This window comes from Notothenia rossii, assembly GCF_949606895.1.
Source record: "Notothenia rossii genome assembly, chromosome: 2".
Lineage (NCBI taxonomy): Eukaryota > Metazoa > Chordata > Actinopteri > Perciformes > Nototheniidae > Notothenia > Notothenia rossii.
The window spans coordinates 46,388,811-46,404,366 of record NC_136904.1 but is presented as its reverse complement, the minus strand read 5'-3'; the positions used below and the strand labels follow the sequence as shown (position 1 = coordinate 46,404,366).

The 15,556-nt window shown below is 46.9% G+C and overlaps 1 protein-coding gene across 1 annotated transcript in view; it reads right to left on the bottom strand.

Annotated features, from left to right (window-relative positions):
- LOC307026706 (uncharacterized protein) overlaps positions 1-13,945 on the bottom strand; it is a 70,502-nt gene extending 56,557 nt beyond the window's left edge. Inside the window, exon 1 of the mRNA XM_079662303.1 lies at positions 13,854-13,945. The gene's annotated coding sequence lies outside the window, so the exon portion shown is untranslated. The remainder of the gene's footprint in view (positions 1-13,853) is intronic.
- Positions 13,946-15,556: the final 1,611 nt, after the last annotated feature.

Here is a 15,556-nt window from a genome sequence, read left to right as displayed (position 1 = left end):
TTGTTCAGTTTATTTGCATTTTACAGAGTGTCAGTGAATGTGCCACTGTTTTGATGGACGGTACTTGTGACCTGTAGCTGTGGGTTTGGGTGGGAGAGTGTTGTCTGGTTGGTTGGGGCCGGAAGAGGGAGGTTCCTGGGGAGAGAGACGCGGGAAGCTAGGGAAGAGCTAGCGGGAGACGTGACGGAGTGGGAGAATACGACAGGGTTAGTGGATTGTTTTGGCGTGGTTATGGCCAACAGTAACCTGTGATATGTACAATAAACTCCTGGATAAAGGACAAACCAAGCCTCCCTGTGTTCCTGTGGCGAGACGCTACATTATGTTTCAGTTGTGCTCTTGATAAGCAGTGGCGTTTTCTCCTGGAGGCCAAGGGAAGCCAGGCTTCCCCTTTTTTTCCGGATTGTAGTTATAATTTTAATAAATAAATAAAGAGACTTCGTTTAGTTTCGGAAATTCTTTGTTCTGTGTTGCTGCCGGCCCGTCTCTCCCCCATTCTCATTGAGTGTTTTACAAAGAGTTAAACAGCGCCCCTCTAGATGTTATGGTGAATCAGTAGATTGCACTCTCTGTTGCGAGAGGAGGCTAGCCAAAATTGGCTTCCCTTGGTGAAAAAAAATGGAGGGATTGGACCAATCAGATGAGGCTCACGTCATGCCCCTGCCAACCTGTGATTGGTCAGGGCCATGCCAAGGGAGGCCAGAGGCGGCTGGCTTCCCTTGCCTCACAATCCCAGTGCATGACATTAAGGATTTTGGGAAATGGCCCTGTGGGCCATCTAAGCTAATTTACAGATGGCCCTGAGCCCAATAGAGATTGCCCTGAAAAATGTGCACGAACGAAATGGCAAGAAGGGTTTGGGGGGCCTCCCCCTAGAACATTTAGATTTTTTCAGGTCTTACTGTAGATGCTATCTGGTGCATTCTCTAGACTGAATTATAAGATGAACCACCACAATATTATATTGTACAATTTCAATTGTATTCTTCATTTCACTTGTTTGTTTGTTCTTGTTTGTGTTTGCAAACCAAGTTGTTGGTCAAGACACTTTCCATCTGATGAAGGCAAATGCCTTTCCAGATGTAAAAAAGTAGAAAACATTACATTCAGTTATAACTGCCAAAACAAACATTATTTACAATATTATGGCCCCTGTTAAAAATGTTTGTAATGTTAAGGCCCAGATACACCAGCCAGTCACCTGAGAAGTCGCCGACACCGACTGTTGCGTCGCCGGACTCTCCTTAGTATTTACCGACTTTGCGCACTGGAACACACCGCAAATCCGAGCCGAGCACGTATGAACTGCGCATGCGTGAGTGGCAATAACTCTCCTTACCAGCAGGCGGCGGTAGTGTGTATTCATCATTCAAAAGAGGCAACAACCGGAACAACCGGAAGACAGAGAAGAAGAACAGACTCCGTGATATAAACAAACAACAAATAGCATTTTTCTTTCCATTTTCACTCTCGTCCATTGAAAACATGAACGAACAGGAGCTCTATAAACCGATGAGGCGAAATAGCCGTCCGTGTGTGTTCCATCTTACATTTTAAATCATTTGTTTACCTCCCTCACTTCCGTTAACGCTTCTCATGCTCTGATTCGCTTGCTGAACAGCCAATCAGTGTTATCCCTTTGTCCGACTTCCGGTGGTGTTCCCGACGCCGATTCAACATGTTGAATCGGCAAGAAAAGGCGTCAGGTCGGCAGAAAAGACCCGACGGTGCGGCGCACACCACTCCGAATAGGGCGTGCCCACGCTCATGTTCGGCCCGACTCCCATTTACTGCCGATTTCGGGCCGGTGTATCTGGGCCTTTATCTACTGTAAATTGGTCGAACTAGCGCGCTAGGTCGAACGAATGCCTCCTCATCCGGAAGCTGACCGAGCAGACCCGAGCAGCAGTCGAGAGGAGCAGAGCGCATCCGCGAAGCACACAAAATGGCGACGTCAGAGTTCCCGTTAGCCGGCAAATCTAAATCTCTTCGGTCAAAATGATTTCCCTTTAGCGCAATACCGCTTCAGTTGCGCCACTTATGTGACAGACAAGAAGAGTATGTGACAGACAAGAATAGTCAATTCTAATGTCTAACACGTAATGTGGAGAAAGAGATGTGCTGTATGAGTTGATTGTGCGTTGATCTGTTGGTAATGCCTCTGGGTTCCGGTGGGCATGTAAACAAATGCATAATGCTGCGCTATACTTTGTGGCCTCACCCGGTTGCATAGCGACACTTATTGTTTAGGTGTCTTTTAATAAGCAGGTAGTCATATCATTAGCTAGAACTAGCTGGATCTGATCGATATGGACATAAACGCGAGTGAAGTCTAATCTAACGGGAGAGAGAGATCAGCTGCTGCTGACGAGTCGACACGCAGCTGCATGATCACATGCAGCGGTGAGCGGACAAAACACACACTTCAGGTTAGAATATCACACGTAGCTATTTTAATTACCTCTCAAACTACCTAAACTAGTTCTAGATATGTTTAGTTTTACTGTCGGGTCACTCATTACTGGATCCGCGAGCTGCATGATACTGGCATAATAGATTGCCCGATCGAGCAACCAGCAGGTGAGGCTTCATTGCCCAAGCTAAATACTAGATGGCCCCGGGCCATCGGGCAGTCCTTAATGTCAAGCCCTGCAATCCAATCAAATCGCATCAACTTAGTGGTGCAGTGACGCGTCCTAAAACCTGGAAGTAAGCTGCGCTCGGTTTCCCTCGACAAAAAAGCAATGGGATTTCTCCATAGGATTTTGGAAAATAGCTCGAAAAAAAGTCAGTGGAAAACGAACCTGTTAGATAAATGCACGTTTTGTGTCGGATAATATCCACATTTCTACCCTACTTTTATAATTTTCGAATCATAAATCTTATCGATAGAAGATAGATAGCGTCACTGCACCACTCTCACCGCCGTTAGAAAGTTGCAAGCAACTGAAGCAAGTGCAATTATGGAGGGTGGAGATTTGGAGTATTTAATCAAAAATAATTGTACTAAACTTCCGCTACAGCAGCAACAACAAATAAAATCTAATGACAGGCCAATGCCCAAACTGGAGCTGTGTACAGTGAGAAAAAAAGGAGCGAATCGGACGTAAAACGTTAAAGGTCTCCTGTCGGTTAGATAACAGGCGTGTGTAAGTCCTACATCTGTATGATACAAATGTGTGTAAAATGATACCGGGTGCTATAATCACTCATCTGGTTACGTTATTACATTGACCACCACACCCCCGACCCAAAAGAAAGGACGTATTATTGGCTTCCCCTAATTTTTTCGCCACGCTACGCTACTGTTGATAAGCCATTAAAACAGTAAAAACATGTTCAGTTTCCTTTTGCTTTTTGTGTCTCCTGTACACCAAAACATACCCATCTGTGATGGAAAAAGAAAGTAATCCAAAAGTAATTTAAAAGTAATCTGTTTTTTTTTTTTAAGACACGTAACTGTAACTGTATTCAGATTACTTTCAGCAGACCCGGCGTCAGACATACGTCTCTGGGCGGGCATTTCATTTACCAGGGCGGGCCCACCCCGAAACTTACATTTCCCGGGAAATCTAAATTGTCAACGGGGGCGGGGAAGCGCTCGTGAATTGTTGTTACGGAAAAAGAGGGGTTTTAGGTTGCCATTAGGCTGTTGACGGTCTTATTATAGGCTACATCCATTGGTTGGTTTTGTGGCACATTTGTAACGCTGTGCCAACTTGGACAAGCACGCGGGGTGGAGAGGTGGAGTGAGGTTGAGCGATGGAGAGAAAGGGAGAGAGAGAGGCAGAGAGGCAGAGAGCGTGTGCAGCGGTCTGTTTGCACACAGAGCAGGAGTTTGTGAGAGAGCCGGCTTGAGTCAATTTCTCATCAAAATATAATTGATTGCCAGCCTCCCTTGTCCCTGGCTGGCTTGCTAGCTCGTTGGTAACATAACTGATGTGCCTGCATCTGGCACTGAGTTGCCATATTCCTTTCATGAACCACTTCCTGATATACATTGTTGCAGATAAATATAAATGATAATAGCCAAACTAACCTAGCAAGAGTAAACTGACAGGCTGCTGTGCCGCATCTCACTCAAAAACCCACATGACTCAACCCAGCGAAAAACAAGTCTCACGCGCAGCCTTTCATTCAGAATTTCATTCAGAATTTCATAGCAAAATAAAAAAATTATATTAAACTAATCTTTCAACATAGTTTAAAACACAAATAAATATTAGGACAAAGCCCTACAGATAACAACAATAAACATAATAATAAAACAATTAAAATGTTGTATTCAGCCCTGATTAAAACAGCGGGCCCAAATCCTGGATGGGCGGGCCGGCCCCATGGGGCCCGCCCATGACGCCGGGTCTGACTTTCAGAGCCATGTAATCAGTAATCAGTAACTGATTACATTTACAAAGTAACCCTCCCAACCCTGGGTGTGAGGTTCTATTAAAGCAGACTGAAGGTTGTGGCAGATGTGAGATGTGTCAGGCAGCCATTGGTGAGAAAGTAAACAAACTATCTGGATGATTCACTGAGGCGGTAGCTAAGTTGCTTATCTTGACAGGTGTGCTGAGGTGCCGTGCTAGTAGTGATGTGTCGGTCGCGAACGAGCCGATTCTTTTGAACGGTCCTTTGGTATGAACGAGGGGAACCGAGTCGTACTTGGTGAGAGCCGTTCTTGTTATCGTTCAATTGTTTGTCCGCACTCACTGCCTGCCAAAATCCACTCACCTTTTAAAAAGCTTGATTTTGTTCCCCAAAACGTATTCTCCGACACGGAAGCCCTTTCTGCTCCTCACAGCAGCTCCTCATGAGCAGTTGCACGTCGCTTGACCAATCAGAGCACACTGGGCTCACAGGGAGGGCGGGCGGGAAATGAGCCAAACACGAAAACGCAGTTGGATGCACTTCATCCAAAACCCAGGCAGTGATAAAGTGCACCATTTTTAAAGGCAAAAATATCCTTTAAAGCAGGGTCAACAAATAATCTCCATCGCCACTTAAAAACACAGTATCTAATATTAAGAGTTGCATGAATTTCATTCAAGGCAAGGCAACTTTACTTAACACATACAGAGGGTAAATTCAAAGTACATTCACTGACATTAATATGGCGCTACCTTGTGTCATGTTTACAATGCAGATTATTGACATTAGGTCTGGCAATACAGTCAATCAGTATCCTGGTGATTATTTCGCAGATAAACCTAGTAACCTCGCCCCTTTAAAAAACGGCTCTTTTGAACGGCTCTTTGAAAGGAACGGAGACATAAGATCCGGCTCCCTTCAAAGAGCCATAAATCCCATCACTATGGTGTAGTTGGGATGTGAAGGCGGGTGCTCCTGGCATGAGCGCCGCCGCAGAAAGAGCAGATGTGCATGAGGCGGCATCTAGAAAGAGAGCATGGGTCATTGAAATTGTTGCACGCCGTCCTGCCTCCCTGGTAGAGGATTGGCCTTCCGCGTCTGTCGACGCCCTTTGAAACGGGGGCGTTGGCTGGTAAACGTTAGTTTGCGGGCCTAGGGATGATGGGAGGTGGGGGTGCAGCAGGTGACAGGCGGTTGAAGGTAGAGGCGTTGCCTCTTGATGGAAAGGGGAGTGAGCCGGGTGGTGGGGCGCTGACTGAGCACGCTGAGGCCGGGTGGGAGGGGGCTCTGCATAATTGGCAAGAGAGGGATGCGCGTGCTGCGTAGATGCGGCAGTAAAGCTCGGAGTCCGGAGCGCCCCAGTATGTTCCCTGGTTGAACTGCTTGATGCGGCCGGCGGCTTGGCTTGCAAAGTGGACGTGGTAGGTGTAAAAATCTGAGCCTCCGAAGCATAAGGCCATGTCGAGCTCTATGAGGAGGTACTCGTCGAACTCGGTTCTGCGTGTGGGATAGACTGAGCAGATGACGTCGCGGTAAAGGGAAAGCTAGGGCGAACTCTGCGGGGGTTAAATCCTTAGACCTCAGAGGTGAAGGATTTCGCAGCTGGACTAAACCGAAGTTGGTCTGCATTTCCCTGGGCTGGCTAGTGTCGATGATTAATGGCTGTAGTAGCTGAGCCGAGTCTACGTAGTTACCTAGGAGAATCTGCTGGCGCAAGAAGGGGGACACGGGGGAAGGGCGATCGACTGAGGAGGCTGGCTGGATGGGTGGTGTTGCTGTTGCTAGAGTGTAGCTGGTTGCACAGGGAGGAAAAACGTTTGGGGTTTGGGGAAGAGATGGGGGGAGGGGGAAAGGATAGATCAGTTGGGAAAGAAGGTACTGAGTAAGAGTCTGCTAATGGGTTAGCATGTAGCATGGCCCCTTGGGTTACTGGGTGAGGCGCTGTTGCTACGGGGTTAGCTGCTAAAGGAGGAAGGTAAGCAGAAGCTGGGTTGCTGTGGACTGCTGAAGGTAGAGAAGAAGAAGGGACGGAGGGATTTATGTACAAGGGGATTTCGTGAAGCCTGTGAGCACAGGAATGAGAGAAAGGTTGACATGGGCTGCGACATGTCAGACACAGAGAGAGCAGGCACAGAGGGCAATACGACCTGGCCCCCACCAGGGGGTACTGGTGAGTCGGGCTACGTCCGTGGAGGAGGATGGAGGCCTGTGACGTCACAACCCGTGGTGCGCGCGCGGTGGTTGGCTCTGGAGGAGGAAGAGCTGTGTGTCTCGTTGTTCTTGCCGTTGTGCTGCTGTAGGCTTTGTAGAGGTTGAACAGTCTAACCTTGTTGTCATTTTGGTGAAAGTGGATGCCGTTTTCTTTCAAGAAATGTTGGAGTTGAATGACTGTCCACCTCCTGAGTTCGGTCTCCGTTTCGGAGCGCGGCTCCGTCCGAGAGGCATGTCGAGTTACATTACATTGCATTTAGCTGACGCTTTTATCCAAGGCGACTTACAATAAGTGCGTTTGACCAACAAAATACAAACTTGAAGAAAACAGAATCATATAAGTACATCAGGTTTCATAGAGCTAAAACATTTCAAGTGCTACTCAACTGGCTTTAGATAAGCCAGTCCTTTATTAGTATATAAGTGCTTTGTTAATAATTCTATCGCTCGAAGTGGAGTCGAAAGAGATGAGTTTTCAGTCTGTGTGTATGTGTAAGCTTTCTGCTGTCCTGATTTCAATGGGGAGCTCATTCCACCATTTTGGAGCCAGGATAGCAAACCCACATGTTTTTGCTGATGGGAACTTCTGTCCCCCTCGCAGTGAGGGTGCAGCGAGTCGTTTGGCTGATGCAGAGCGGAGTGCACGCTTTGGGGTGTATGGTTTAACCATGTCATGGATGTACGAAGGGCCAGATCCATTCGCAGCATGGTACGCAAGTACCAGTGTCTTGAAGTGGATTCTAGCAGTTACCGGAAGCCATTGAAGGGAGCAGAGGAGCGGCGTGGTGTGGGAGAATTTAGGAAGGTTGAAGACCAGACGAGCCGCTGCATTCTGGATGAGCTGCAGAGGTCTGATGGCACATGCAGGTAGACCAGCCAGGAGGGAGTTACAGTAGTCTAGGCGTGAGATGACGAAAGCCTGGACCAGAACCTGCGTCTCTTTCTGGGTCAGCTGGGGACGTATCCTCCTGATGTTGTAAAGAGTGTATCTACATCAGCGGGTTGTTGCAGCGATGTTTGCAGTGAAGGACAGTTTGTTATCTAGGATCACACCCAGATTCCTTGCAGTCTGAGTCGGGGAAACAATAGAGGTGCCGATGTTGATTGTTAGGTCAAGAGTGGGACAATCTTTTCCCGGAAGGAAAAGCAGTTCAGTCTTGTCAAGGTTGAGCTTGAGGTGGTGAGCAGACATCCACCGAGAGATGTCTGCTAGGCAAGCAGAGATGCGTGCGATGACCTGGGTCTCTGAGCGGGGAAAGGACAGAATTCATTGGGTGTCGTCAGCGTAGCAGTGGTATGAAAAACCATGCGGGCTAATGACAGACCCGAGCGAGTTTGTGTACAGGGAGAAGAGGAGGGGACCGAGAACAGAGCCCTGAGGGACCCCTGTAGTTAATTGACAAGGGTCGGACTCCGACCCTCTCCAAGTAACCCTGTAGGTGCGGTCTTTGAGGTATGTGGTGAGGAGGTAAAGTGCAGAGCCTGAAACTCCAAGTTCTTGGAGAGTGCGAAGGAGGATCTGATGGTTCACCGTGTCGAATGCAGCAGACAGGTCCAGAAGGATGATGACAGAGGAGAGGGAGGCTGCTTTAGCAGTCTGCAGTTCCTCAGTGACAGCAAGGAGAGCAGTTTCTGTTGAGTGACCTGCCTTGAAACCACACTGGTGCAGATCCAGAAGGTTGTTCTGATGGAGATAACAGGAGAGTTGTTTAAAGACAGCGCGTTCAAGTGTTTTAGACAGGAACGGGAGGAGAGAGACAGGCCTGTAGTTTATAACATCAGACGGGAAAAGGAGGTCAGTGTGTGGGTGAAGGGAGGGTCTGGTGACCCAGCGGTGAGTAAAGGTGAGTCAGAAAAAGAAGAGCGAATATCATCAACATTTTTTCAAAATGGTTAACAAAGTCGCTTGACAGAAGGGAGGAGGGGGAAGGGGCTTTGGGGGGGTCCAAGAGGGAGGAGAAGATGGAAAATATTTTTGGGGGATTGAAATAGGAAGATTGGATCTTATCTTGAAAGAAAGTGTTCTTTTTGCCTGAGAGATCGAAGCAGAGAAAGAGGAGAGGAGAGCCTGATAGGTTAGGAGGTCGTCATGGTGTTTGGATTTCAACCGTTTCCGCTCTGCTGCCCGAAGGATTGTTCTATTACCACGCAGTGCGTCATTTAGCCAGGGAGCAGGAGGGGACTGACGAGCCTGCCGAGATGTGAGAGGACAGAGAGAGTCCAGAGAGGATGAGAGAGTAGAGACGAGAGTTTCTGCAGCAGAGTTTGGAGGCAGGAGCTGGAACGAGTCAGAGGAAGGGAGGGCTGAGCGCACCGATGAGGCAAAGGTAGAGGGAGAGAGGGAACGACGGTTACGGCGGAAGTGCAGAGTTAGAAGAGATTAGTTTGTTATGTTTGGAAAGGGGTAGAGAGAATGAAATGAAGAAGTGATCGGATGTGTGGAGCGGGTTTACAGAGAGGTTAGAAGTAGTGCAGTTCCTTGAGAATATGAGATCAAGGACATTGCCAGCTTTATGAGTTGGTGGGGATGGAGACAGTGAGAAAGCAAAGGTGGTTAACAGAGATGTTAGTTCATCTATCTTCCCTGTCTTAAGTTGAAGTCTCCGAGAAGTACAGCGGGAGGGCCAGTTTCAGGGATGTGTGAGAGGAAATTATCTAATTCCTCCAAGAAGTCTCCCAAGGCGTCTGGTGGACCGTAGAGAAATACAATGGTTAATTGTATAGGATGGGTTACTGTGACGGCATGGAATTCAAAGGTGGAAAGAGTGAAGTTAGGTAGCTTGAAGAGGGAAAAGCTCCATTTGGGAGAGAGCAGGAGACCAGTGCCACCTCCTCTGCCAGAGGGTCTGGGTGTGTTGGTGAAGGCATATGCTGTGGAGAGAGCTGCTGGGGTGGATGTGTTGGATGGAGTAATCCAGGTCTCAGTGAGAGCAAGGAAATCCAGAGACTGCAGGGAAGCGTAGCAAGAGATGAAGTCAGCCTTAGGAACAGCTGACTGGCAGTTCCACAGGTCCCCTGAAACTAGATGTTGGATCTCAGTGGAGCATGTGGGATAGACGAGAGCAGGCCGGTTATATCGATAAGGAGATACACGGGGCCAGTGATGATTGCGAGAAGACACATAAACAGGAATGGAAAAAATACACATGATTATAGCATGAGGGGCTAAAAAAATAAAGAAAATAAAGTAAAACACCAGCGATACTTAGGGTTAGGGTCAAAATCGAGTTGCACACTGGCAGGTCAGTGACCAAGGTGAGACTGAATACAGTTTATGGGGGAAGTGGCCACAGATCAGAGCTGATGGGTTATGGCTAGAAAAGATCCGTCTAATGTAAATATGACGTCACGTTCTCGTTCTAACTCTCGTTGTAATCGGAGCGGCTCGGCTGTAATCGGAAAGGGTCGGGGTGGGCGGGACGCGGGAAGATCGCGGGAACATCGAGAAGAGACGTCGTTCTAACTCTCGTTGTAATCAGAGCAGTGGTAACCACTCAAAGTCCTCAAGAGATAGGAAACGACAGCAGTGTTGCACCTTATTGCGGGAAATTACTGAGCACACATACCACCTACAGGATGAGACGTTCATGTGTACAGTGATATCAAGACTAAATGATCTTTTGGAGGACGTAAAGCAACACACCCCACATGACAGTAGTCTTCCTCTCACCTTCACGCCCCCCAAACACAAAAGGCAGAAGAGGACCATAACACCTCTCAGTACCAGCCATCGTAGACACCCTATTTCAGGCCGGGTGGGTCATAAAGCTGAGGTCATGAGATCCAACTACAGAGTGGACAGCTTGAACAAGATTTTAAAAGCCCCCAGAGTCTAATGCGGGAGGAGCAGGCAGGGGTACGAAGAGGAGGATAGATGCTTTAGGTAAGAACAAAGTATATTTACTTTTGCCATCTCCTCTATATTCACAAAACACAGCCAATCATCCATTCCAATCCTATGTGACATGGCACAGTTCATTTCACTCCAATAGAAACTGATATAAAAGAGACCATTAGTCTTCTCATTGTGCTTATTGCTGTGGATAGGTGTTAACTATTGTTGTTGTATTGTATCATATCAAAAGTTGTTTTCATCCAAGGCACCACCGCCAGGTGAATGTTGGAAGCTTGGAGCTGTAAAGAGGTGCTAAGTAAAACAACCTTTTGAATCCATTGCATGTGATTGATGTAGTTATAAAAAGTATATCATAAGCTGTCATTACAGTCTAAATATCTAACAGCAAAAGGAGGAGAGGAGATGAGGAGAACAGAGGAGAGGAGACAGCAAAAGGAGGAGAGTATGAGGAGAGGAGAACAGGAGAGGAGAGGATACAGCAAAACGAGGATAGTCTGAGGAGAAGATGAGGAGAGGAGAACAGAGGAAACAGGGAAAGCAGAGTAAAGAGCAGAGTTGAAAGAGAAGTTGAAAGCAGAGCAAACAGTAGCAGGAGAAGTAGAGCAAATGTCAAATTAACTTTGAAAAGTATCAGCAAGAAGATCAGAGTTGCATAATGTTATTTTGTTTTATTCGTTACTGTTATATTAATGTTGTATGTTCATTTTTGTACATAGGATAATAAAGATGATCTTAACCTTGAACTCGATTCATGACCTCATTTCATTATTAAAACCTTAATATCAAATTACAGACTGAATTCAAATTAGGATCTCCAAATGTGTTGATGTAATGTTTGTGATAAACTGAAGGATAAAGTGTTCCTTTATGTGTTGAGAAAATTCTCCTCCCTCTTAAGCCAAGTAAGGTGTTTAAAAAGCCTCTTGGATCAGCTGGAAAATACATCACGAAGCTGAAAACAGCTGTTTCACTTTACTTTTGAAAGATACGACAGAGACAAAGCTACACATATATGATGATATTATAGAATATGATGTATTGCTGCAGATTAAACTACCCAACGGGATATAAAAGAGGTAAACACATCTACAGCAGTAACATGCAACATACATTTTATTGCACAAGGAGCTATCTTGGGACTTTTACTGCAACAACGTTGACTTGCCTGTGAATACAAAAAAACCATAGTGTTGCTGATCTACAGTGTTGTCATTCTTCTTTCAACAGCAAGACCGCTAACAAGTATTTACATACTTAATATAGTTTAGTTTCTCGCCATCCCAAACGTAAACATTCAGCCACGTGACTGCGCTTCCGAGCCGCTCCGATTACAACCGAGCCGCTCCGATTACAACGAGAGTTAGAACGAGAACGTGACGTCATATTTACATTAGACGGATCCTTTCTAGCCATAACCGAGCTGATGGGCCTCAATCGAGACTGCCTCCCTCCTGAGTTGTTATTGTATTTTCAGTGGCACAGTGGTTTTACAATTACATTAAAGACAGCGCGTTCAAGTGTTTTAGACAGGAACGGGAGGAGAGAGACAGGCCTGTAGTTTATAACATCAGACGGGAAAAGGACGTCAGTGTGTGGGTGAAGGGAGGGTCTTGTGACCCAGCGGTGAGTAAAGGTGAGTCAGAAAAAGAAGAGCGAATATCATCAACATTTTTTCAAAATGGTTAACAAAGTCGCTTGACAGAAGGGAGGAGGGGGAAGGGGCTTTGGGGGGGTCCAAGAGGGAGGAGAAGATGGAAAATATTTTTGGGGGATTGAAATAGGAAGATTGGATCTTATCTTGAAAGAAAGTGTTCTTTTTGCCTGAGAGATCGAAGCAGAGAAAGAGGAGAGGAGAGCCTGATAGGTTAGGAGGTCGTCATGGTGTTTGGATTTCCACCGTTTCCGCTCTGCTGCCAGAAGGATTGTTCTATTACCACGCAGTGCGTCATTTAGCCAGGGAGCAGGAGGGGACTGACGAGCCTGCCGAGATGTCAGAGGACAGAGAGAGTCCAGAGAGGATGAGAGAGTAGAGACGAGAGTTTCTGCAGCAGAGTTTGGAGGCAGGAGCTGGAACGAGTCAGAGGAAGGGAGGGCTGAGAGCACCGATGAGGCAAAGGTAGAGGGAGAGAGGGAACAACGGTTACGGCGGAAGTGCAGAGTTAGAAGAGATTAGTTTGTTATGTTTGGAAAGGGGTAGAGAGAATGAAATGAAGAAGTGATCGGATGTGTGGAGCGGGTTTACAGAGAGGTTAGAAGTAGTGCAGTTCCTTGAGAATATGAGATCAAGGACATTGCCAGCTTTATGAGTTGGTGGGGATGGAGACAGTGAGAAAGCAAAGGTGGTTAACAGAGATGTTAGTTCATCTATCTTCCCTGTCTTAAGTTGAAGTCTCCGAGAAGTACAGCGGGAGGGCCAGTTTCAGGGATGTGTGAGAGGAAATTATCCAATTCCTCCAAGAAGTCTCCCAAGGCGTCTGGTGGATGGTAGAGAAATACAATGGTTAATTGTATAGGATGGGTTACTGTGACGGCATGGAATTCAAAGGTGGAAAGAGTGAAGTTAGGTAGCTTGAAGAGGGAAAAGCTCCATTTGGGAGAGAGCAGGAGACCAGTGCCACCTCCTCTGCCAGAGGGTCTGGGTGTGTTGGTGAAGGCATATGCTGTGGAGAGAGCTGCTGGGGTGGATGTGTTGGATGGAGTAATCCAGGTCTCAGTGAGAGCAAGGAAATCCAGAGACTGCAGGGAAGCGTAGCAAGAGATGAAGTCAGCCTTAGGAACAGCTGACTGGCAGTTCCACAGGTCCCCTGAAACTAGATGTTGGATCTCAGTGGAGCATGTGGGATAGACGAGAGCAGGCCGGTTATATCGATTAGGAGATACACGGGGCCAGTGATGATTGCGAGAAGACACATAAACAGGAATGGAAAAAATACACATGATTATAGCATGAGGGGCTAAAAAAATAAAGAAAATAAAGTAAAACACCAGCGATACTTAGGGTTAGGGTCAAAATCGAGTTGCACACTGGCAGGTCAGTGACCAAGGTGAGACTGAATACAGTTTATGGGGGAAGTGGCCACAGATCAGAGCTGATGGGCCTCAATCGAGACTGCCTCCCTCCTGAGTTGTTATTGTATTTTCAGTGGCACAGTGGTTTTACAATTACATTAAAGCCTAAGTTATAAAGTTATGAGTTTAACCCTTAATACAGTTACACCTACTCAATAAATCTCTTAGTATTCTACAAATGTTTAAATCAAAGTTAACCCTAGCAAATGAGTTGTCCCAAATTTCTGCCTGACAGATACTGTAGCGGTTTTGAGATTTAAAATCACAATTTCAATCAGATCAACTACAGAGCATTTATACAGAGTACACACACTGAAACAGATAAGTCTAAAAACAGAATGTTACTCACACAGTTCTAGAAGTCACCAGTTGTTATCCTGTCAAAATCGACTTGCACACGCCGCTGCGAGTGGCCGGGGGCTGCTAATGAGGCAGGCTGCCGTTGGTGGGGAGATTGGAGCCGGCTGTGCCTGTTGTGGCCCCGGTTGTTTGCCCTCGCTGGCGGAGTAGACGAAGCCTGGGATCTGTCTGGAGTTGGAGGTGTCTCATTGGGGGAGCTTGAGTGGGAGCGGTGGCGGCTGGTGTGTGGGACACTGATTGCCGAGCGCACGCGGCTCCGTTCGGATGCTTGGCTTAGATCCAACTGCTGAAACGTGGATGGCGGGTAGCCGATGTCGAAGAGACCTTCATCTGACTCCAGTGAGTTGATCAGCAGTTCGGGATCCATGGTGATCCGCGCAGCGTGAATCACGGTCTGGCTGTCAGTCCTTGAAAGGATGGAGACAAGCAGTGGCCGGAAGTTTTGCCGGATATAAATAGGGGTGGCCGTGGTTCGAGGTGGAGTTTTAGGCGTGGCCATGCTCCTGAACCTATGTTAACAATTTAACCTCATGTAGCATAAAATGAAAATGCTCAAGTAATGTACAAGTTGAAGTACCTCAAAATTGTAGCTACTTAAATACACTTGAGTAGATTTACCATCTCTGCTTATTTGTGGTCAGAATAAAACTAATTTGCCAGATTTAATTGCAGTAGTAGGCCTGTAAACATATATTCTACTGCAGAACAAAGACTGATTTTCTTTCCCTTCCTATTTAGAAAAAAACAATTCTGTGTAACGTTATGTTAAAGGGCCAATGTCAGGCTTTTCCGGTTATTACCCGTCCCCTTGTGTGTTATGAAGGTTTTTCTGCATGTAAACGGTCTGCAAAGTCACAAACCCTCAAAGTACACCCTGTAGCGAGTAAAACTCTAACACAGAAAAGACCTGTCTATGCTGCCCCAGAAAGCCTCGTTGGACATTTCTCTTTTTCTTCCTGGGTACAGTGACGTGACCATACCCAAATGGACCAATCCGTGGAGCTCCTCACACACACACACACACACTCTGGCCGTTTCTCAATATTGAGTATACCTGCTGCAGAGCCACTATTTCAAGTATACTACGTCATCGAGTGGCGCCGAAGGACTGTTTAAATGCATGTTAAATGCCCAGCATTAAGCGCCACTCGATGACGTAGTTTACTTGAAATAGTGGCTCTGTCTGCAGCAGGTATACTCGACATTGGCCCTTTCTCATTCCTCTAATTCCCCTCCTCAACTCCCCTCCTCTTAGTCCGACCCACAGGAGATGGGAGAGCGGAGGAGCGGAGGAGGGGAACCGAGGAGAGAGGAGGGGAAGCAGCAGGCGGTTAGAGAAATTAGAAATCCTCTCCTCTGCGCGGTCATTTTAAAGAGACGTCCGTTAATTATGACGTGGCAACAGCTGCATCAGCTGTGAGTGTTTTGTTTAGAGTTCTGAATGCTCTATGAGCGCACATACGGGTACTTCTCAGGCATGACGGGTAATCTGTGACGTTTCGCTCTCTCAAAAGTTGGGCCATTTTGTCTTCAGGCGCCAATGAGCAACTCTCATAGGAATGAATGAGGCCCCACCTCCCACGCTGTATCCGGGGTTGCAATCGAATAGTTAAAATCTGCTCCTAAGATCTATCCCTATCGTCTATCCCTTGACCTCTGTGTGAAACGTCACGGGGTTAAGGGATAGTGGAT